General features: G+C 40.1%; 2 long non-coding RNA genes and 1 pseudogene across 2 annotated transcripts; all 3 read right to left on the bottom strand.

Moving 5' to 3' along the window:
• Positions 1-443: 443 nt before the first annotated feature.
• Positions 444-5123, bottom strand: LOC139951340 (uncharacterized). Its single transcript, XR_011787757.1, has 4 exons — positions 4898-5123; positions 3829-3886; positions 1531-1607; positions 444-688 (listed from the first exon to the last, which is right to left on the bottom strand). It is a non-coding gene; the product is annotated as an uncharacterized lncRNA (long non-coding RNA).
• A 2655-nt stretch (positions 5124-7778) lies between these two features.
• On the bottom strand, positions 7779-8463 carry LOC139951777 (uncharacterized; annotated as a pseudogene).
• Positions 8464-8467: 4 nt separating this feature from the next.
• Positions 8468-16316, bottom strand: LOC139951778 (uncharacterized). Its single transcript, XR_011787842.1, has 6 exons — positions 16072-16316; positions 14990-15151; positions 13076-13173; positions 12007-12064; positions 9709-9785; positions 8468-8866 (listed from the first exon to the last, which is right to left on the bottom strand). It is a non-coding gene; the product is annotated as an uncharacterized lncRNA (long non-coding RNA).
• Between the last annotated feature and the right edge of the window lie 6927 nt (positions 16317-23243).

Genomic DNA, 23243 nt, shown 5'->3' with positions numbered 1-23243 from the left:
GGACTTCAAATGGTTGACCTCACCAGTCTTATCTGACCTCTCCTTAGGATTTTGCTTGGTGACCACCTGAACCTCAAGATTCCCATTGGTGTTCTGGTCGGCAGACTATGGGGCTCTCTTGATGGGCTTGGGTACCATCACTATGGACTATGATGACAGGTGTTTTGGATGAGGCCTGATGAGCTGCTCGCAGTTTGAATCATACTCCCAATCAATCAAGTCAAGCGCCATCTAGAGGCTCGAGCCTGCTCAGTGATTTTTCTCCAGATGTTCCGGTCCAGCATGAAGGAGCCTAGTTCTTCATCGCTGGTCAAGCCGATGTCTCATTTCAGTGTGTCTAGGTAGGAGAGTCATCTTCTCCCACGAGAAGCCTTGCCTTGGGTGGGCTCCCAGAGGATGATTGGGCAAGGGGCAAGCTCTGAGTGGCGGATACAGTGCCAAGCAAGCTTGAGGTGGCGTTCACGGATCTTCTCTGTAGCCTTTGGCCAGCCAGCATACAGATTGGAGTTTCTCATGTGGTCTTGCCAGGGGATGTTTAGGGTCATACGCTGCATCCTGGTGTAGCAACCATCCAGAGACTTCTCCATCCTGGTGGTTAGGGTCTAGGTCTCATCTCCGTATAGTAGCACTGACTCCACTGTTGTGACAAAAGGTGATCTTTTCACTCCCACTCCAGCGCTGCTGCGTGCTGCAGATGAAAATAAACATTACACAATAACTTTACATTTCTAATACAAGCAATTTGGACAGAAACAACAAGAATTTTCACTACTGGCACTACAATTATTTATTGTTAATAGGGTTATGGGTCAGTCAGTTTTTTAAACCCAGGATTTGAGCTGCCTCTAGCCATCGGGCTAGCTCGGTGGTCTAGTTGTAGGACATCTGCTTTAGCAATGCAAAGGTCGCGCGGTCAAATCCCACTCGAGTGATTTGCATATTATATTTGTTTTCACAGGGTACAGTGGTTAAAACACATCAGTGTAAAGGTTAAAACCAAATTATAAACCCAGAAATGGTTCAGTTAATAATGCATTCTCATTCAGGGACAATCGATAAAAGGAATGACGATCTCAAAAACAAGTACAAAGTTGTATCTTTAAAGGGTTTTGGTACCTTTTGTATAACAATTTTGCCGCTACATAAATCCCTATGCACTGTGAATGATGTACATGTATAATACAATTTTAGCAACATTAGTTTTAAAGTTTTGCGAAGAAAACAAAAGGCAAAATCAAACAGCAAGGTTTTCAGGAGAGTAGCGTAAATACGTTTTACATGCTAAGATCACTTTTGTTTCATGAAACGAAAACTACTTTCATAACATTTTTTTACTCATGTCTCAAAACTTACAACCTCAGCAAGGCAAGTAATATTTTAGAAGCCTTCTACCACCATTATCTTCAAACCGGATAGTTTAATGTATATCTGTTGACATTGAGTTTTGTGTTGTTCAAAAGGTATCCAAACCCTTAAGTACGGTGTTGCTGAGATGTAATCTTGAATAAGAAAAAAAACAGTGTCTCTTACAGAGTCTTCCTCCGCTTCCTGTTATCCTTCATTTGACTCTCCAGCTCAGCTCTTTTGCTCTCTTGGGTTTTGTGCAACTGAGAAAATGAGAAAACATTCATAATGTTATAATTTCTTTAGAGTGACCATTAGCATCGGCGTCAATCTGTCTTGAAAGATGGGGGGAGGAACATCGTTAGTCATACCATCTACGGCGTGGGGTCCGGCCTCGCTTAAGGGCCCCAGGAAAATTTTAAGGCCATTTATGCTCTCTAGTGCAATCTTATGAGTCTGAGGGAAGATGTGCCCCATCTGAGATCTTGGAATTTAATGGCTATTTCGAGCTATGACAAATGATGCACCATTTAATTGCTATCCTGGTTATTAGCTAAAAACCAACTCAATTATAGCTGCGTATACAAATTATTTCTACATATAATGCTCAGACGGCGGTTCATTCCTAGCATCGTCAAGGGTGGATTAAGACAGGAAATTCTATAAAGGGGGTGGGGGCTTGTTGGTAGGGCAAACCAATTAAAGATGGAGCATGCTACAAAGCGGAACGCAAAACCTTTTTCGGCCTGGGCAAAACTTTGCATTCTAGATGTTCTCTGGTGCAAACTTAGGCCAATAGGCAAAACGAATGGAACAGAACATTTATAAAGCCTTTTAAATGTGAGCAGCAGTTGTATAACCTTTTTGGTTAACATCATCTTCATGTGCGGATCTATAAGCATGCTCGTGTGAAACCTTTACGGCGTGGGTCGGGCCCGTTTAAGGGCCTGGGAACAGTTCACATTCTAGATGCTCTGTGGTGCAATCTTAGGGCAACTGTCAACAAGAGGCAAAAAGAATGGAATAGAGCAAGGCCTTTAAAATGTGAGCAGCAGTAGAACCTTTTGAGTTAACAGCATCTTCAAGTACGGATCTACATACATGACACAAGTTGTAGGGGGCAAATGAGTCCGGGCTCGCCTAAAGACTCTGGACACTATTGGTAATTTTCAAAGACCAGTCTTCTCACTTGGTGTATCTCAAAATGCCTAAAATAACAAACCTGTGAAAAACTGAGCTCAATCGGTCGTTGCGAGATATTAATGCACAAAACAAAAAAACACCTGTCACACAGAGTAGTGTGCTTTCAGATGCTTGATTTCGAGACCTTGCATTCTAAATCTGAGATCTTGAAATGAATTTCATGAAAAATTACTTCTTTCTCGGGAACTACGACACTTCAGAGGGAGCCGTTTCTCACAATGTTTGATACTATCAACCTCTCCCCATTGCACGTTACCAAGTGAGGTTTTAGGCTGATAATTATTTTGAGTCACTTCCAATAGTGTCCACTGCCTTTAATCAGGCCTGGATCCTAGATGCTGTTTGGCTTCTCACACTAATGCTCAAACGTTGACAAAATTGCACCTCCCCCTTGAAACAGTGGAAGGGACTATCCCCCCGCCCCACCCCCCCCATTTTTGAAGGGTGGAGGGCATAAACTGAAATGTTTGCCGTATCTAATGACTTGTCTTTATCTTGAAACTCAAGTATTGCACCGTATAAGACCAAACCCTGTGTCCCGTCAATGGCATCAATCATAATGTTTGAGCATTCGTGTGAGAAGCCAAATAGCATAGGGTCCAGGCCCGCTTATAGACGATGTGACCTATGTTTACATTCAAACCACCCTCTGTTGACAAAACACTCTATACGTCATGTTTCGCCGGGCACCCGAGTTGCGCAGTCACAGTAAGATTGCGTACACTTTCTAGCTGGCTACCAAAACACAAAGGTTTTGCCCGGCAGTATGCGCGCGAATCATGTTATGGTTTTCGTGTGATGTCAGAGGTCACATCAGCTATAGGCACGGGAAAATTCTGCATTTTAGATGCTCTGTGGTGCAATCTTCGGTCAATTTTGAGAGGGGACGTTTGATATAGTGTCCCCCACCCTTCTAAAAAGTTGTGTCATCCTTAGCCCCCAGGATTAATGCCCATGGCGAGACACAGGGTTGGTCTTACACAGTGCAATACTTTGGCTTCATGATCAAGGTGGTCAAAAAGATGGGGGGGGACATTTGATATTGTGCCCCTCTCCCCTTGTCACACCCCACCCCCACCTATTTGATGCCCACCACCATTAGTAGAATTTGAAACTTTGTATGGTGGAATTATAACTATAAGAACATTTTGCGATAACACCGTGTGAGTCTCTTTTTGAATAGTGTTTGTTAGGAAAAGAACTATTGGTTAAAGACTCATGTTTCTATTAATATACGCTGATCATCTACAGGAGCAAAATCATAAGAAAGACTGTACTTACCGTTTGTCTAGATGCTACTGCTCGCCGAATGTACTTCTGTAGGGCTTCTCTACGCAACCTACAATAGACAACAAATATCGGACAAATTTACATCAGCTGCTGTTAAACGAAGAAATTCAGTCTGAATGATCTACATGTGTAGTTGCATGTTTTGTGTGCATTTGATCACTAGGCATAGTTAATTTTTTACAGTATTACATTTAACAATCACCAGTTTCTTAAAAGCTCACAAATGCCTAGTTCATTTTGATGGGCCATAATAAATAATTTGCAGATATTAATTACCTATTTGTCTTTTTAAAGACAAATTTGTCTTTTTAAAGACAAATAAAGCACTTGTGTTTTAATCCAACGAAGTCTTTTGGGGAAAAAAGTACCTACATGTGAGGTGAAACTAAACATGGATTGGAAATCACTAACAAGGCAATACTTTTTTTAGAAACCTCTTTCATCAGTGAAAAGGGTACAAAAGAATTTAGGCTTTGCATGGTGAGGTATCAATATATATTTGGTTTGCAGTAACAAACACCATGTGTGTTTCTACTTGCCAGGTAGAGTTTGTTCTTTAGAGAACTGTCTTGCTTTATTTTACTACCGCAAAGAGTAGAATATCAGATTTTGGGGAAACTTGTTCTGAAAAGAACTGTCCTGCTTTGTAAATATACCCTGGCGCAGGTATAGAAAATTGGCTGGGACAACTACTTTAGCTTTATAGGATCATAATTAACTGCACTACCCCGGAGTCAGTCTCTTGACGATGACTAGAGCAAGCTGGTCAAAACGTTGAGACCAATTCAAGAACTGGATAGTGATTTGGTTCCCTATTGGGCAATCCCTATAGGCTTCTGCTTGCTTTTTGTTGATATGTCTCTAATTATTTTACTAATAATGCAAAAGTTATACATTTCTACTTATTGTTGCTGTGTGTTTTGAAGTTTTTAAAGCCTGGGTGAATAAATAAATAAACAAATAAATAAACTACTTGATGGATTGGTATTGGACCAAAATTAAGTACAGTTTCAACAAAAAGGACAAAGCTTTATGGAAAGATTTCTCCAAATGTAATAACCTGTGTGGAGCTCCTGGTTGTCTCTTCGTCTTTTATCCATATGCTTCAAGTCCTTTGCATTGTTCTCACTAAGCCTCTTCCTTGATTCAACCTCTTCCCTGCAAACAGCCAATCAAAACAAACAAAGCTCGGTAAATAACACCAAACTCACAAATCTCAACTCATGTTAATCCGGCATGGTTAGGCCTGTCGTCTTCTTGATACTCCAAGGGTTTATGAAGATGCACCAAAAATTCAATCCATACTCAGTGATCAATCCATACTCAGAACACTCACTCGTTGCTTACTTAATTTAGTTTAGATAACAAAATGACACACGAGGACAGGTCGAACCATCACACTCAAAAAGAGCGGGAAACTTTCTAAGTCCAACTTCTTATCCAAATGCCATTTTTTACCCATTGTTGTCAAATGCAAAATCTCGTTTGAGTAAAATAAGCTATGGGGGCCTACTTTATTTTATTTAATAACAAACAAGTAAATGTGGAACTTTCACCAAAATGTGAAAACAAATTGTGAAACTTTGTTGTAGTAGTTTTGTTTGTTGTGAAGAGTGAATATCAATAGATGTGTAAATTGGACCCCTTAAAGAAACTGGACACCTTTGGTTATTGTGAAAATTTGAACTCAATTGGTCGTCGAAGTAGTAACATAATGGAAGAAAAACACCCTTGTTTACACGATCTCTTGTGCTTTTAGATGCTTGATTTTGAGACCTTAAAACAAATTGTAAGTCCCGAAATCAATTTTTTGTTCATACACTAGTGGAAAATTACTTCTTTCTCATTACTTCAGAAGGGAAAAATTTCTCAAATGTTTTAAACTATCAACAGCTCTCCGATGCTCTTTAACAAGTCAGTCTTTATGCTGACAGTGATTACCAATGGTGTCCAGTGCCTTCAGGGTCAACCTAATAACTTGCTATTAAAAGTACCATCAATTGGTTCCATATAAAGGCTTTGTACTACATATTTTAGTACTTTATACAATGTAACGAACGGTTGATTGTAGAATGAAACTATGGTTCTACTCTGGTTTTTCATTTAAAGATCACCAAGTGGTACTTTTAATTAAACATAGCATACAACATCAACTGAAATTATCTTCAAGTACGCGCTAATTCTCCAATCAAATTGGCAGAATGGAGTGGTGATAAAAACCTATATTGCACGGCTAATATCACTACCATGCGTCATGTGTGTTCTATGTCACGCGCCAAGTTTGCTTAAAGATAAATACGTTATCACACGCGCACTCGTGGAAATACGGAAAATATAGCGCGTCTGCGTCCCATATCCAACTCGGCCTTCGGCCTCTTTGGATATGGAAAGCAGAGGCGCTATATTTTTCCGTAATCCACTCGCGCTTGTGTGATAACTTATATAATAAGATACTAAAAGCTTTAAGCTCAATACTCTGCAGATCTGAAACAGCAATAACATTTCATAAACCTCCCCCAGAATAGATAGCATAGAATAATAACTTTCTAGAAGTTTGAGTCCAGACACCAATTGTAAAACTATAGTTAAGTTCAGGAAACAAATAAAATGCAAAAACAAACAAAAACCAGAACCTTAAAAATAAAACAATAATGCTGAAAAATACTGATACTGATAACGCACTGCAGGCCAATTTCATGTAGCTGCTTAAACAGACATCTTTGCTTAACATTTTCTTGTCTGCTGAGCAAATTTAAGCAGGAAACAAGCAAAAGATGGACCATGTGACATGGTTCCTTGCTGGTATCTTTTTAGTCTGGTAACAAGAAATGTGTTTGTGCCATGGAATTATATATACGAACTAGAGGGCAAACGAGCGTTGCTTCGTGCACAAACGCTACGGGACCGCAAGATGATAAGCGCGTCATTCTGCACGCGCGTTGAATACGAAATACATGTTTGAATTTTTGTATTGAACGCTCACGCGATGCTGTTTGTTCAACTTACAAAATGGCCGCACAAACACACACTGTGAGATAGCTGTGTTGTCAACTTAAAAAATGGCCGCCTGCTCGCATACCGGGGCGCGTATATAGGTCAGTGCGCGCTCTAGTTCTTATATATAACTCTATGGTTTGTGCTTGCTAAAAGTAGCTATATGAAATTGGGCACTGATGTTAATGCTACTGTACAAGTACATTGCATGGTTTGTTAATACTATCACAGGCAGTACGCATCTTAATTTAAAAAAAAAAACACAATAAGGACTGAACACGTTTGGTTTTTGTCAAAGACCAGTATTCGTATTCGGTGTATCCGAACATATATGCATAAAGAAACAAGAATGTGGAAATTTGGACTCAACTGTTCATTGAAGTTGCAAGAAACTGATGAAAGAAAAAATCACCCTTGTTGTATAAAATAGTGTGCTTCTGGCCAATTTTTATATATATTATTTTAGTGAGAAATTATCTCTTTATAGGAAGTCGTTTCTCACAATGTTTTATACTATCAACAGTCTTCCGTTGCTCGTTACCAAATAATGTTTTATGCTAATAAAGGCCTATTTTGAGTAATTACCAAATGTGTACAGTGCCTTTAAAACAGTAAGTTAACTTTGTTCCTTGTTATAAGTTTTGCTTTTTATACAAACCCTACTATCCCATATAACATCATATAATTTTTTTAATTTGTTGTATTCATGCCCTAATGGAAAGGGTTTGCTTTGTGTATGGCATCCTGTCACATAATTTGATAAAGGCATTAACAAGTCCACGGTGCTAATTCATTTAGGGGTTAGCACTGCATACCAGTTGATTTTGAGTAATGGGGAGAGGGTGATAGTATAAAACTTTGTGAGCTCAAATTTTCTCAGGTTTGTTATTTTGTGCATATGTTGAGATGCACCAACTGTGAAGACTAGTGTTTGACAGTTACCAATAGTGTCCAGTGACTTAAAAGCCAAGTTAAATAATTATACATCTGAGGTGGTTTAATACATTTTAAAGCAACTGGTACAACTGTAGCGTCATTGTTGCAGTTAATATGTATAAAACTCAAGGATAACAAAACAATAAAACCTAATTAAAAAACTTCGGGATTGACGCCTTCTTCCGGTACTTTCTTATGGCTGATGCTTCTGGTGTGATGACCAGGAAACGCTGCAGAGAGCTCATCACCTTGGGATTTCTGTGGTGAACCCCAAGGTGATGGGATGACAGCATCTTTTCTTGAAGATTTCTCCGTTGATCGTGTTGGCGATGGAGGCTCTGAACCGACTGACTTTGGTGAAGCATTACCAAATTCATCACTGTGACAAAAATGACGTCGTCTGAGCGACTGGACTTCAAAATGGTTGACCTCACCAGTCTTATCTGACCTCTCCTTAGGATTTTGCTTGGTGACCACCTGAACCTCAAGATTCCCATTGGTGTTCTGGTCGGCAGACTATGGGGCTCTCTTGATGGGCTTGGGTACCATCACTATGGACTATGATGACAGGTGTTTTGGATGAGGCCTGATGAGCTGCTCGCAGTTTGAATCATACTCCCAATCAATCAAGTCAAGCGCCATCTAGAGGCTCGAGCCTGCTCAGTGATTTTTCTCCAGATGTTCCGGTCCAGCATGAAGGAGCCTAGTTCTTCATCGCTGGTCAAGCCGATGTCTCATTTCAGTGTGTCTAGGTAGGAGAGTCATCTTCTCCCACGAGAAGCCTTGCCTTGGGTGGGCTCCCAGAGGATGATTGGGCAAGGGGCAAGCTCTGAGTGGCGGATACAGTGCCAAGCAAGCTTGAGGTGGCGTTCACGGATCTTCTCTGTAGCCTTTGGCCAGCCAGCATACAGATTGGAGTTTCTCATGTGGTCTTGCCAGGGGATGTTTAGGGTCATACGCTGCATCCTGGTGTAGCAACCATCCAGAGACTTCTCCATCCTGGTGGTTAGGGTCTAGGTCTCATCTCCGTATAGTAGCACTGACTCCACTGTTGTGACAAAAGGTGATCTTTTCACTCCCACTCCAGCGCTGCTGCGTGCTGCAGATGAAAATAAACATTACACAATAACTTTACATTTCTAATACAAGCAATTTGGACAGAAACAACAAGAATTTTCACTACTGGCACTACAATTATTTATTGTTAATAGGGTTATGGGTCAGTCAGTTTTTTAAACCCAGGATTTGAGCTGCCTCTAGCCATCGGGCTAGCTCGGTGGTCTAGTTGTAGGACATCTGCTTTAGCAATGCAAAGGTCGCGCGGTCAAATCCCACTCGAGTGATTTGCATATTATATTTGTTTTCACAGGGTACAGTGGTTAAAACACATCAGTGTAAAGGTTAAAACCAAATTATAAACCCAGAAATGGTTCAGTTAATAATGCATTCTCATTCAGGGACAATCGATAAAAGGAATGACGATCTCAAAAACAAGTACAAAGTTGTATCTTTAAAGGGTTTTGGTACCTTTTGTATAACAATTTTGCCGCTACATAAATCCCTATGCACTGTGAATGATGTACATGTATAATACAATTTTAGCAACATTAGTTTTAAAGTTTTGCGAAGAAAACAAAAGGCAAAATCAAACAGCAAGGTTTTCAGGAGAGTAGCGTAAATACGTTTTACATGCTAAGATCACTTTTGTTTCATGAAACGAAAACTACTTTCATAACATTTTTTTACTCATGTCTCAAAACTTACAACCTCAGCAAGGCAAGTAATATTTTAGAAGCCTTCTACCACCATTATCTTCAAACCGGATAGTTTAATGTATATCTGTTGACATTGAGTTTTGTGTTGTTCAAAAGGTATCCAAACCCTTAAGTACGGTGTTGCTGAGATGTAATCTTGAATAAGAAAAAAAACAGTGTCTCTTACAGAGTCTTCCTCCGCTTCCTGTTATCCTTCATTTGACTCTCCAGCTCAGCTCTTTTGCTCTCTTGGGTTTTGTGCAACTGAGAAAATGAGAAAACATTCATAATGTTATAATTTCTTTAGAGTGACCATTAGCATCGGCGTCAATCTGTCTTGAAAGATGGGGGGAGGAACATCGTTAGTCATACCATCTACGGCGTGGGGTCCGGCCTCGCTTAAGGGCCCCAGGAAAATTTTAAGGCCATTTATGCTCTCTAGTGCAATCTTATGAGTCTGAGGGAAGATGTGCCCCATCTGAGATCTTGGAATTTAATGGCTATTTCGAGCTATGACAAATGATGCACCATTTAATTGCTATCCTGGTTATTAGCTAAAAACCAACTCAATTATAGCTGCGTATACAAATTATTTCTACATATAATGCTCAGACGGCGGTTCATTCCTAGCATCGTCAAGGGTGGATTAAGACAGGAAATTCTATAAAGGGGGTGGGGGCTTGTTGGTAGGGCAAACCAATTAAAGATGGAGCATGCTACAAAGCGGAACGCAAAACCTTTTTCGGCCTGGGCAAAACTTTGCATTCTAGATGTTCTCTGGTGCAAACTTAGGCCAATAGGCAAAACGAATGGAACAGAACATTTATAAAGCCTTTTAAATGTGAGCAGCAGTTGTATAACCTTTTTGGTTAACATCATCTTCATGTGCGGATCTATAAGCATGCTCGTGTGAAACCTTTACGGCGTGGGTCGGGCCCGTTTAAGGGCCTGGGAACAGTTCACATTCTAGATGCTCTGTGGTGCAATCTTAGGGCAACTGTCAACAAGAGGCAAAAAGAATGGAATAGAGCAAGGCCTTTAAAATGTGAGCAGCAGTAGAACCTTTTGAGTTAACAGCATCTTCAAGTACGGATCTACATACATGACACAAGTTGTAGGGGGCAAATGAGTCCGGGCTCGCCTAAAGACTCTGGACACTATTGGTAATTTTCAAAGACCAGTCTTCTCACTTGGTGTATCTCAAAATGCCTAAAATAACAAACCTGTGAAAAACTGAGCTCAATCGGTCGTTGCGAGATATTAATGCACAAAACAAAAAAACACCTGTCACACAGAGTAGTGTGCTTTCAGATGCTTGATTTCGAGACCTTGCATTCTAAATCTGAGATCTTGAAATGAATTTCATGAAAAATTACTTCTTTCTCGGGAACTACGACACTTCAGAGGGAGCCGTTTCTCACAATGTTTGATACTATCAACCTCTCCCCATTGCACGTTACCAAGTGAGGTTTTAGGCTGATAATTATTTTGAGTCACTTCCAATAGTGTCCACTGCCTTTAATCAGGCCTGGATCCTAGATGCTGTTTGGCTTCTCACACTAATGCTCAAACGTTGACAAAATTGCACCTCCCCCTTGAAACAGTGGAAGGGACTATCCCCCCGCCCCACCCCCCCCATTTTTGAAGGGTGGAGGGCATAAACTGAAATGTTTGCCGTATCTAATGACTTGTCTTTATCTTGAAACTCAAGTATTGCACCGTATAAGACCAAACCCTGTGTCCCGTCAATGGCATCAATCATAATGTTTGAGCATTCGTGTGAGAAGCCAAATAGCATAGGGTCCAGGCCCGCTTATAGACGATGTGACCTATGTTTACATTCAAACCACCCTCTGTTGACAAAACACTCTATACGTCATGTTTCGCCGGGCACCCGAGTTGCGCAGTCACAGTAAGATTGCGTACACTTTCTAGCTGGCTACCAAAACACAAAGGTTTTGCCCGGCAGTATGCGCGCGAATCATGTTATGGTTTTCGTGTGATGTCAGAGGTCACATCAGCTATAGGCACGGGAAAATTCTGCATTTTAGATGCTCTGTGGTGCAATCTTCGGTCAATTTTGAGAGGGGACGTTTGATATAGTGTCCCCCACCCTTCTAAAAAGTTGTGTCATCCTTAGCCCCCAGGATTAATGCCCATGGCGAGACACAGGGTTGGTCTTACACAGTGCAATACTTTGGCTTCATGATCAAGGTGGTCAAAAAGATGGGGGGGGACATTTGATATTGTGCCCCTCTCCCCTTGTCACACCCCACCCCCACCTATTTGATGCCCACCACCATTAGTAGAATTTGAAACTTTGTATGGTGGAATTATAACTATAAGAACATTTTGCGATAACACCGTGTGAGTCTCTTTTTGAATAGTGTTTGTTAGGAAAAGAACTATTGGTTAAAGACTCATGTTTCTATTAATATACGCTGATCATCTACAGGAGCAAAATCATAAGAAAGACTGTACTTACCGTTTGTCTAGATGCTACTGCTCGCCGAATGTACTTCTGTAGGGCTTCTCTACGCAACCTACAATAGACAACAAATATCGGACAAATTTACATCAGCTGCTGTTAAACGAAGAAATTCAGTCTGAATGATCTACATGTGTAGTTGCATGTTTTGTGTGCATTTGATCACTAGGCATAGTTAATTTTTTACAGTATTACATTTAACAATCACCAGTTTCTTAAAAGCTCACAAATGCCTAGTTCATTTTGATGGGCCATAATAAATAATTTGCAGATATTAATTACCTATTTGTCTTTTTAAAGACAAATTTGTCTTTTTAAAGACAAATAAAGCACTTGTGTTTTAATCCAACGAAGTCTTTTGGGGAAAAAAGTACCTACATGTGAGGTGAAACTAAACATGGATTGGAAATCACTAACAAGGCAATACTTTTTTTAGAAACCTCTTTCATCAGTGAAAAGGGTACAAAAGAATTTAGGCTTTGCATGGTGAGGTATCAATATATATTTGGTTTGCAGTAACAAACACCATGTGTGTTTCTACTTGCCAGGTAGAGTTTGTTCTTTAGAGAACTGTCTTGCTTTATTTTACTACCGCAAAGAGTAGAATATCAGATTTTGGGGAAACTTGTTCTGAAAAGAACTGTCCTGCTTTGTAAATATACCCTGGCGCAGGTATAGAAAATTGGCTGGGACAACTACTTTAGCTTTATAGGATCATAATTAACTGCACTACCCCGGAGTCAGTCTCTTGACGATGACTAGAGCAAGCTGGTCAAAACGTTGAGACCAATTCAAGAACTGGATAGTGATTTGGTTCCCTATTGGGCAATCCCTATAGGCTTCTGCTTGCTTTTTGTTGATATGTCTCTAATTATTTTACTAATAATGCAAAAGTTATACATTTCTACTTATTGTTGCTGTGTGTTTTGAAGTTTTTAAAGCCTGGGTGAATAAATAAATAAACAAATAAATAAACTACTTGATGGATTGGTATTGGACCAAAATTAAGTACAGTTTCAACAAAAAGGACAAAGCTTTATGGAAAGATTTCTCCAAATGTAATAACCTGTGTGGAGCTCCTGGTTGTCTCTTCGTCTTTTATCCATATGCTTCAAGTCCTTTGCATTGTTCTCACTAAGCCTCTTCCTTGATTCAACCTCTTCCCTGCAAACAGCCAATCAAAACAAACAAAGCTCGGTAAATAACACCAAACTCACAAATCTCAACTCATGTTAATCCGGCATGGTTAGGCCTGTCGTCTTCTTGATACTCCAAGGGTTTATGAAGATGCACCAAAAATTCAATCCATACTCAGTGATACTCTTGAAATACATAATTCTAAAAACACCCCCTTTCTGGAGCTCCAGCCCTGACCCCACGCGTCGACCTGGTGTTCTTTTAAAACGTAAGAGCCCATAATTTAATAACAAGTATGCTAGTAGCTGGGTTAAACAACAGAGGAACCGCAGTTGAAATGACCAGATAGAGAAAGGACCAATAACACTATAATTAATACCAGTATCAGCCACCAGACTTGAGATTTGCTGAATTGGGCCCGCCAGACACCCCCCCCCCCTCTCCTGGGTTAAACATCTGAGGAACCACCTAAAACCAAGTTGAAATGACCAATGATGACACTATTCCCAATACCAGTATCAGCCACCAGACAAAGGTTTTGCTGCATTGGGCCCGCCCGACACCCCCCCCCCCTACTTAAGTAAACATCAGAGGAACCACCTCAAACAAAGTTGAATTGACCAATGACACTATTCCCCAAACCAGTATCAGCCGCCAGACAAGGGTTTTGCCGCATTGGGCCCGCTAGACTCCTCCTCTCCCAACCCCCGGGTTAAACATCAGAGGAGCCACATAAACCAAGTTGAAAAAACCAATAACACCATTCCCTATACAAAGTTGGGGGGGAGCAGAGCGTCTGCCAGGCCAAATGCAGCAAAACATTTGTCTGGCGGGTGACACTTTGTTTTTGGAAAAGTGTTTTTGGTCATTTCCACTTGGTTGCAGGTGGTTCCTCCGACATTATGTCAAAGGGGCGGAGGAGCGGGATGTCTGCAGGCCTAAGCAATTTGTCTAGCAGTTGATACATGTGGATGTAAAGGGCTTTCAACCTTTTTCAGTTGCTCAGATCTCTTGGTATTATCTCCTTTCATAAATTTTGAAAAAATGGTTGTATAAACCTAGAGTTTTCAAAGTAGCAGAGTATAGCTTTTGCTCTTTTCAGATTTCCAAAAATTAAATAAAATGACAAGGGTCGAAAGACAACTCGTTTTGCCTTAAAGCATCATTGTACAAACTTAAAGTCACCTGGAAGTAGATTTTTTTCTTTCAAACATAAGAGTATATACTTACAAACAATAAAACAATTTTTTTTAGTAATTGTTTGTCACGATTTATATGTTAAAAAAATATATAAAGTTGTTTGGGGGGCTGACTCCGCCTACCCCTTTTGTGACGCCATTCGAGGCAGACTTTGCCTGCAATGCGTATAATAAACACACGTGCAAAGTACATGTACGTCCAAGTCGTGAGTTGGTACATTTCAAAAAGTGTTTTTCTGCATTCAGCAGCAATACACCTGGTCGGCATTGCCGGAAAAAAACATTTTTTTTTGTTTTTAAACGCACAAACTCACGACTTGGTCCGTACATGTACTTTGCAATTGTGTTTACTCTACGCATTACAGGCAAAGTCTGCCTCGATTGACGTCACGAACAGCGCCTTCTCGGGTCGGGGTCTACTGTTAAATTTGTAAATAACATAAGAACTGATTTTTTAAAACCTTAGTTAACTGATTCACATTCCACTCATCAAATCACATATATTAGTGACAAAAGCTTTATTTTGAAAAAATACCACTTCCAGGTGACTTTAACAGCCCAATAAAACTTCTGTCCAGAAATTAATCACAGAAGATGTTCAACTGCCTCACTGGCTGATGACCATTATGCAATACAAGACCTACCATTGGAACTAGTTGTGGTATTGGCAGTCTGTTTTTCAGCTGAAGTGCCGGGCGGAAATTGTCAGTACTGGGCAGGTCTGCCCACCGTCGCCCACCATCGCTACAACACTGATCATCACCAATGAAGGTAAGTATTACAGTTCCAACATCAAGAGTACTGTACTGTAAACAAAAAAGGTGAAAGCAAATGAGAAAACTGGGAAGATGTTGTTAATTTTTCACTTACCTTCATCCATTGTTGAAATGAACGAGCTTTACCACTGATGATGTCTTTACCTCTTCCACAGAATAGAAGAAGCAGGTGGGGTAAACAAAGCACACATCACATACATCCGTAGACAACGAAACACACAGGGCATCTAGGCCTAGTGTCAATTATTAATATTATTTTTGGATAACTTTCCGTATGGCGCCACAACTTTTTCACTCATTTTTACAAAAAGGGATATATCAATCAGGTAAATTAGATACTTTTTTCTTTTATTTCGAATGAAAAAGTGGTGGCGCCATACGGAAACTTTTCCAACACCTTTGCTGATTGAGTACTCCGGAACTTCTGTAACTACGGTAAAACAGTACCATATCGTAACTGGTAAATAACAAACCTTCCACACACGCAGCAGACCATCAATGACTGATCATCACTGATTACAAGCCCCTAGCCCACCTTGTTGAGCTGTTAATGGCTCCGCTTTTAACATCGTTCTCATCACTGTCACCATTACAGCCCACCTCCGATACATGTCTTATTGAACGCCAAGTCATCATACTAGTAAGCCCTGTTTTGTGTTATAGTAATTCCACAGACTGATGTAAGGAATACAATGAGGTGTGTTGGAGTAGTAAAGGTCTGTTATAAATGGGAGAAATTTGCAATCAAACTACCTGGCACTTTGCGACCTTTGAAAACTTAGCGTTTAAGACATGTATCGAAGGTGGGCTGTAAGGTAATGGTGACAGTGAGTGATGGGACCGATGTTAAAAGCGGAGCCATTACAGTTCAACAAGGTGGGCTAACGAGCCCCATACTTATACCAATATCCCATCTTTAGAGATAACAAAATAAGAAAAGTCCTACTCACTTTTATGCTGCACGCGCTGGCGAGAATTAACTGGTTGATGGATGAAAATTAATCTTTGATTTTGAGGTGATTTCGTGAAATTATTGGAGAACGTTGATGAAGAACATGACAGTAATTTGAAACATTATTGAATTTAGGCTGTCAATAGAGGGCGCTATCAAAGTTCTGTTTTTATGACTTTTTCCAATAGTTTTATTCAGAAATCCAGCCTATTTATTTGGTTGTTATTATACAGCATTTTTTCAGAACATGAGCAGTGGAATGTATTGCCTGCCAGGAAATAGACTGGAACGTAGGACGTATTTCATTATGCCTGGAAGCACAAAAACTTTCTAAGCACAGAAAAATAACTTAAAGGCAGTGGACACTACTTATACTGGTAAATTACTCAAAATAATTATTAGCATAAAACCTTACTTGGTAATGAGTAATGGGGAGAGGTTCGTAGTATAAAACATTGTGAGAAACGGCTCCCTCTGAAGTGGGACAGTTTTCGAGAAAGAAGAAATAATTTTCCACGAATTTGATTTCGAGACCTCAAGTTTAGAATTTGAGGTCCCGTAATCAAGCATCTGAAAGCACACAACTTTGTGTGACAAGGGTATTTTTTTCTTTCATAGTTAGGCCGTGTTCGAAACGACGACTTCGGCTTCAGCTACGGCTAGATCAACGCGTCTATCAGTATAATAGATGTTAAATTTGCATCGGGGATAAAGAATATTAATTTTGGTTTTTACCCATACACCGATGTGTGTTAGCACTGTATACTCAGTACTTCTATCTATCAGTGTTGAAGGATAGGCAGACGCGCGCGCCCTAGCCGTAGCTGTAGCCGAAGTCGCCGTTTCGGGACACGGCCTTATCTTGCAACTTCGACGACCAATCGAGCTCAAATTTTCACTGGTTTATTATTATATGCATAATATGTTGAGATACAGCAAGTGGGAAGACTGGTCTTTGACAATTACCAATAGTGTCTAATGGCTTTAATAGAAACTGGCCACCCCAAAATTTAATGTAAGAAGCGTCACTACGGTAATGCTTCTCAGATTGTGTTTCTATAGGAACTACTCTCCCTATTTTGGACAATGAAACTCTGAAAATCCAACAAGAAAACTTTAAGTGGTAAGAAGTACAACATCTTTGGATAGTACAGTGCATCGTTTGAGAAGTACACACGTCCGAGTATGGAAAACAGGGTACCACTTTTTATTCCCCCCCCCCCCAATTGAATAAAAAAGCATTACCGCAGTAACGCTTCTCGGATATCCCTATTATTGTATCCTATTTTGACTAAATTCTTTCCAGTTGGACCATATTGAACTCTGGAATGCATTTTGAGAAACATTTAACCTTTTTGGTACATATGGGGATGCCAGGGGTAACAATTTTGAACCCCACTCACAAATTGAACATAAGAATCGTTACAGCGGTAATGCTTTCCAGCTTGTATTCCTATATAAAGGGAAAATTCTTCCCATGTTGAGACAAATGACACAGGTTTTTAAAAACGCAATCACTTTTTGTATAGATTTTGTTGCAGATTAATTCTATGTTTGAAGTTCTGGAATAAAGAGTCATTAACCAACGGTCTTTAAAACAAACACTTCTCAAAACAGATGTTTTACTGTGTACAATAATAAAACTTCCACCGTGCAAATTTTCAAATCATATCAAAGGAAATTACTGACCTGGCAAATTGTAAATGATTTTGGGGTGAACAAAGACAAATTCACTGGAGTGGGATACAAACCAAAGAACTTGTTTGTTTATTGGTTATCCTTTAAAAAACAATTGTTTGTACTTGATTTCATATGAAAATAAATGTAAGTTTGAATGAATAAAAACCTGGCAACACAAATTGAACATTTTAAAACTTACTATAATGGCAAAAGAAAGCACTTCAAAGTAAAGTGATTGATAATTATGTTAATGAGCATTACCAGCAATGACATACGGATACTAAAAATAACATATGCCAGGGAGCTGATACACAGTCGAGTTGTGATAATTGATTAAAGTTAATAAACTGCAAACTAAGAAAGCTTAGACGGAAGTTTTACTGAAAATTCATGAAATTTATAAAAATCCATTCATAAATACCCAAGACAGTTTCGCTACTCCTATTGGTTGAGAGCGCTACACCTGAGGTGTTTAAATGGTTGAGAATGACCAGGGCCCAATTTTATGGCTCTGCTTACCGCCGAATTCCGCGCTTACCATCACGATTCCCCGCTTACGTGCAAGCGCCAAATTTCTGAGGTAGGCTTTTAAGCGTAGAATGCCTAGAAGCGTGGAGTAGGCTTGCGCAAAAGCCAAAATTCGTCGCAAGCCCGTGAAATACACTTGCCATATACACAGAATTCACTGCTTCCGTAAGCGCTGATTCTTTGCTTACCGTAAGCAGTGCCATGAATTTGGGCCCAGCTGGAGCTGTTTATAACCGGTTTTATGTGCTAGCCTTTCAAGCGTAGAATGCCTAGAAACGTCACGCGCAAAAGCCAATATACGCCGCTAACTTGTGAAATACGCTTGCCGTATACACAGAATTCCCTGCTACCGTAAGCGCTGATTCTCTGCTTATCGTAAGCAGTGCCATGAAATTGGGTACAGCTGGAGCTGTTTATAACCGGCTTTATTTGCTTGCCTTTCAAGCGTAGAATGGCTAGAAACGTCACGCGCAAAAGCCAAAATTCGCCGCTAACCAGTGAAATATGCTTGCCGTATACACAGAATTCCCTGCTACCGTAAGCGCTGATTCTCTGCCTATCGTAAGCAGTGCCATGAAGTTGGGCCCAGCTGGAGCCGTTTATAACCGGATTTCTTTGCTAGCCTTTTAAGCGTAGAATGCCTAGAAACGTAGAGTAGGCATGCGCAAAAGCCAAAATTTGCCGCTAACCCGAGAAATATGCTTGCCGTATACACATAATTCCCTGCTTCCGTAAGCGCTGATTCTCTGCTTACCGTAAGCAGTGCCATGAAATTGGGCCCAGCTGGAGCTGTTTATAACCGGTTTTATGTGCTAGCCTTACAAACGTAGAATGCCTAGAAACGTCACGCGCAAAAGCCAAATCGCCGCTAAGCAGTGAAATACGCTTGCCGTATACACAGAATTCCCTGCTTCCGTAAGCGCTGATTCTCTGCTTACCGTATGCAGTGCCATGAATTTGGGCCCAGCTGGAGCTGTTTATAACCGGTTTTATGTGCTAGCCTTTCAAGCGTAGAATGCCTAGAAACGTCACGCGCAAAAGCCAAAATACGCGGCTAACTTGTGAAATACGCTTACCGTATACACAGAATTCCCTGCTTCCGTAAGCGCTGATTCTCTGCTTATCGTAAGCAGTGCCATGAAATTGGGTACAGCTGGAGCTGTTTATAACCGGCTTTATTTGCTTGCCTTTCAAGCGTAGAATGGCTAGAAACGTCACGCGCAAAAGCCAAAATTCGCCGCTAACCAGTGAAATATGCTTGCCGTATACACAGAATTCCCTGCTACCGTAAGCGCTGATTCTCTGCCTATCGTAAGCAGTGCCATGAAGTTGGGCCCAGCTGGAGCCGTTTATAACCGGATTTCTTTGCTAGCCTTTTAAGCGTAGAATGCCTAGAAACGTAGAGTAGGCATGCGCAAAAGCCAAAATTTGCCGCTAACCCGAGAAATATGCTTGCCGTATACACATAATTCCCTGCTTCCGTAAGCGCTGATTCTCTGCTTACCGTAAGCAGTGCCATGAAATTGGGCCCAGCTGGAGCTGTTTATAACCGGTTTTATGTGCTAGCCTTACAAACGTAGAATGCCTAGAAACGTCACGCGCAAAAGCCAAATTCGCCGCAAAACCGTGAAATACGCGTGCCGTATACACAGAATTCCCTGCTTTGGTAAGCGCTGATTCTCTGCTTCCCGTAAGCAGTGCCATGAAATTTGGCCCAGCTGGAGCTGTTTATAACCGGCTTCATGTGCTTGCCTTTCAAGCGCAGAATGCCTAGAAACGTGGAGTAGGCACTCACAAAAGCCAAAATTTACCGCTAACCCGTGAAATACGCTTGCCGTATACACAGAATTCCCTGCTTCCGCAAGCGCTGAACATGTCAGTACTGGGCAGGCCCGCCCACCGTCGCCCACCATGGCTACAACACTGATCATCACCAATGAAGGTAAGTATTACAGTTCCAACATCAAGAGTACTGTACTGTAAACAAAAAAGGTGAAAGCAAATGAGAAAATTGGAAAGAAGTTGTTCAATCTTCACTTACCTTCATCCATTGTTGAAATGAACGAGCTTTACCACTGATTGGTGATGTCTTTACCTCTTCCACAGAATAGAAGAAGCAGGCGTGGGTAAACAAAGCACACATCACATATCCGTAGACAACGAAACAGGCCTAGGCCTAGTGTCAATTATTATAAAAAAAAATTTTATAGGTAATACAGCATGTACACAAAACAATGAGATCAACTGGATTATTATTAGGCCCAAAGAGAAGAAACACAGCACTAGTAACCTTAATAATCAACCACTTGATGATTGGGTACTCCGGAACTTCTGTAACTACGGTAAAACACTACCATATCGTAACTGGTAAATAACAAACTTTCCCATGCACGCAGCAAACCATCAATGATTGATCATCACACTGATCACGAGCCCCATACTTAAAAAATACCAATATCCCATCTTTAGAGATAACAAAAGAAGAAAAGTCCTACTCACTTCTATACTGCACGCACGGGCGAGAATTAACTGGTTGATGGATGAAGAATAATCTGTAATTTTTAAGGCGATTTCGTGAAATTATTGGAGAACATTGGTGAAGAACAATTGGCGATATAATTTGAATCAAAATGAAATTAGCCTGTCAATAGAGGGCGCTATCAAAGTTCAATTTGTATGACTTTTTCCAATATTTTTGTGCAGAAATCCAGCCTTCTATTTATTTGGTCGTTATCATACAGCATTTTTCATAATATGAGCAGTGGAATGTATTGCCTGCCAGGAAATAGACTGGAACGTAGGCCTAATTTCATTATGCCTGGAAGCACAAACACTTGCTAAGCACAGAAAAATAGCTTAAAGGCAGTGGACACTATTGGTAATTACTCAAAATAATTATTAGCATAAAACCTTACTTGGTAATGAGTAATGGGGAGAGGTTCGTAGTATAAAAAAAAGTGAGAAACGGCTCCCTCTGAAGTGGGTAGTTTTCGAGAAAGAAGTAATTTTCCACGAATTTGATTTCGAGACCTCAAGTTTAGAATTTGAGGTCCCGAAATCAAGCATCTGAAAGCACACAATTTTGCGTGACAAGGGTGTTTTTTTCTTTCATAGTTATCTCGCAACTCCGACGACCAATCGAGCCCAAATTTTCACAGGTTTGTTATTATATGCATATTATGTTGAGATACAGCAAGTGGGAAGACTGGTCTTTGACAATTACCAATAGTGTCCAATGGCTTCTGGCGACCCCAAAATTTAATGTAAGAAGCGTCACTGCGGTAATGCTTCTCAGATTGTGTTTCTATATGAACTATTCTTCCCATTATGACAATGAAACTCTGAAAAACCAGTGGAAAAAAATCTAAGTGGTAAGAAGTACGACAGCTTTGGATAGTACAATGCATCGTTTAAGAAGTACATTTACGTCCGGGTATGGAAAACGGGGTACCACTTTTTATTCCCTCCCCTCCCCCCCCCCCCCCCCAAATTGAATATAAAAGCATTACCGCAGTAACGCTTCTCGGATTGTATCCCTATTGTATCCTAATTTGACTAAATTCTTTCCAGTTGGACCATATTGAACTCTGGAATGCCATAAAACTTTATACATGCGGTGAGGAGTAGGGCCTATAGCAGTTGGATAGTAGGCCCTACAGTGCAAGTTTTAGATAAAAAAATTATACTTCGCTTCCTGTTACAAACGCTTGACCCCCCCTCCCCGATCATAACACGCATTACCGCGGTAATGCTTCTCAGATTATATTCCTATTGGGATTATCCTTCCTATTTTTATTCTCCCAAATAATTAAAATGAGAAGCGTTAAAGGGAAGGTACACGTTTGGTAATTACTCAAAACAATTAACTTAAAAACTGACTTGGTAACGAGCATTGGAGAGCGGTTGTTCATGGTATAAACATTCTGGGAAACGACTCCCTCCGAAGTAACGTAATTTTTGAGAAAGGGGTTATTTCTAACTAAAATATTAAAAGACTTCTAGCTAGAAGTATTTTATTCCTAGCTGCAAGCACACCAAATGTTTTCTCGCAACTTCGATGGCCAATTGAGCCCAAATTATGACAGGCTTGTTATTTTATGCTTATGATGGGATACACCAAGTGAGAATACTGGTCTTTGACAATTACCAAACGTGTACAGTGCCTTTATTGCCTCCCAGATTGTATTCCTATAGATAATATTCAACTTTCAAATAATGGGTCAGTAAAAACTTATAACTGCGGTGAAGCTTAGTAAACAGCTTTAGATAATCGCATTTTGAGAAACATTTCATCTTTTTTGTACATTATGGGGATGAAAAAGGTGTAACAATTTTGAACCCCTCTCACAAATTGAACATAAGAATCGTTACAGCGGTAATGCTTTCCAGCTTGTATTCCTATATAAAGGGAAAATTCTTTCCATGTTGACACAAATAACACAGGTTTTTAAAAACGCAATCACTTTTTGAAATGTTTTGTTGCAGATTAATTCTATGTTTGAAGTTCTGGCATAAAGAATCGTTAACCAACGGTCTTTAAAACAAACACTTCTCAAAACAGATGTTTTACTGTGTACTATCTCTTTAATAAAACTTCCACCGTGCAAAGTTTCAAATCATATCAAAGGAAATTACTGACTGGGCAAATTGTAAATGATTTTGGGGTGAACAAAGACAAATTCACTGGAGTGGGATACAAACCAAATAACTTAAGGTTTTTCCGGATTTTTTATAGGTTAACAAATCATAATTCACACAGGCCCCTTTTCCTTTGACATTTTGACAAAACAATGCACGGTTGTTTTACAGGGCAGGGGTATTTCTACTATTTTTTACAATGATCAGTCTACATCACACAGTTGTTTCCTGTTTCACATGACCAATGCATTTATTTTACTCAAAAGCCATACTTGTACACTGAATGTTAAGCTCTATTTTTCTCTGCCTCAATAAACAGCTTTG

This window comes from Asterias amurensis, chromosome 19, assembly GCF_032118995.1.
Source record: "Asterias amurensis chromosome 19, ASM3211899v1".
In the NCBI taxonomy this organism is placed as follows: domain Eukaryota; kingdom Metazoa; phylum Echinodermata; class Asteroidea; order Forcipulatida; family Asteriidae; genus Asterias; species Asterias amurensis.
Note: the sequence above shows the minus strand (reverse complement) of the source record. Positions and strands in the feature narration are given on the sequence as shown.